Consider the following 1,759-nt stretch of genomic DNA (forward strand, 5'->3'; position numbering starts at 1 on the left):
CACACCCTAATTAACCCATCTCCTCTCCTAAACCCCTCTATGAGGGGATCTCCATTGGTCGACACTTGGGCCTTGGGTCTCCACTCTGCACTTCCCCCTTCATTTAATATGATATATATATATACATATATACATATACATACATATACACACATATATATTGTTGTTTTTTAATTGGATACACTGTATTTTTTTTCTTTCTCTCTCTGTGAAGGCTCTTTTATTCTAGAGGATTCTAGAGGAGGTCTTCCTTTTCCACCTCAAATTGTAAGTCTAGGCATTTGCTGAAGACACTGGTCATGTGACTATAATTTTCTGCACACTGGATTTGGCTGACTATTGCCATAATGTTGTTGAGAATGCCCATCTTTTTCTAACCTGGGAGCTTGATCAGACAGAGAGGTACTTCCAAGAGATCCTAACTTGCTCGATAGATTAAAAGTTATCAGAATGGTTCATTCAGTATAAAACTTACCATCACATTTCACCTAAGGGGTTGACCACCATCACTGACTATTGACAAGATCGATTGCTTTATTAGGGTTTAAAAAATAAGTTATCTCGTTTTAAAACCTTTTCCATATTTCTGCTGGAATTTCAATTAATGAGTAAAAGGTCTTTCTCTTAAAGTTTACTTGGTTATCTGGGAACAGTTTAGTCAAGAAGAGCAATAGTTGATTCAAGTTACAAGTTTTAGAATAAGTTATTGCCTTAACTTCAAATGTGACCATGAAGGCTTTTATTTGCTTCGTTTATTTTTATTATCATTATGAAACCATGGAAATTTACACAGTTGATTTACATCAATACATTGGAATCGATATTGGTTTGGGTGCACAAATGATCACATCTTTGGTTCCAGTAGTTTAGAATAGCTGCCTCACCTTTTAGAACAAGAAGATGCTCCAAGGTGATCTTGTATATATCCTACCCTAGACCAGGCTTGGGCATTTCTTTAAGGATCCCTGACTTTTTTAGTAGAGACAGGTATTTAAAGACACAACAAAAATATTTAGGGGCTCATTCTTACTAAGTTTTTTTTTTGGGAGGCAGAGCTAGAATAATGTATTTTAGAAGACTGGAAATAAAACATAAGTTCCCATTCCTACTTGTGACTCACATTTAATATTAGAAAATGTTTTCCTATCATTTAAATGATTTTAATTTTAAATCAACAATATCAATATTACTACTAACTAACAAATAAAGCCTAACCAATTGCCATTGAGTGGATTTTGACTCACAGCAGCTCCATCTACTTTAGAGGAGAGCTGTGTTCCGTGGGGTTTTCAATGGCTAATTTTTCAGAAGTAGATTTCCAAGAATTTCTTAAGCTACTTCTAGATAGATTGAAGCTCCTAACTTTCCAATTAATAACTAAGCATCTAACAAAAAGACTACAAAAACTTAGTAGTTTTCTATCCCATAATAGATAGTCTGTGCGTGCTTTGGCAGCATATAAATTAAAATTGGAATGATACATGGGAAATTAATATGGCCCCTGTTCAAGAATGACATGAAAATCTTGAGGCATTGTTCATTTTAAAATAATACACACAGAGGAAGAAACAAAGAAACTAATAAAACCACATACATACACAAAACATATAGCAAAATGACAGCAATAAATCCATACATATCAATACCGATGCTGAATGATAATGGGTTAAATGCAACAGTCAAGAGACAGAAAATAGAAGAATGGATTAGAAAATAAGACCCATCAATATATTGCCTACAAGACACATGCTGGAAGCAC

General features: G+C 34.2%; 1 non-coding gene across 1 annotated transcript; it reads left to right on the forward strand.

Annotated features, from left to right (window-relative positions):
- Positions 1–1,443: 1,443 nt before the first annotated feature.
- On the forward strand, positions 1,444–1,545 carry LOC142447528 (U6 spliceosomal RNA). The gene has a single exon (XR_012784223.1). It is a non-coding gene; the product is annotated as a U6 spliceosomal RNA (small nuclear RNA).
- The last annotated feature ends 214 nt before the right edge of the window (positions 1,546–1,759 follow it).

Source organism: Tenrec ecaudatus, chromosome 4, assembly GCF_050624435.1.
Source record: "Tenrec ecaudatus isolate mTenEca1 chromosome 4, mTenEca1.hap1, whole genome shotgun sequence".
Lineage (NCBI taxonomy): Eukaryota > Metazoa > Chordata > Mammalia > Afrosoricida > Tenrecidae > Tenrec > Tenrec ecaudatus.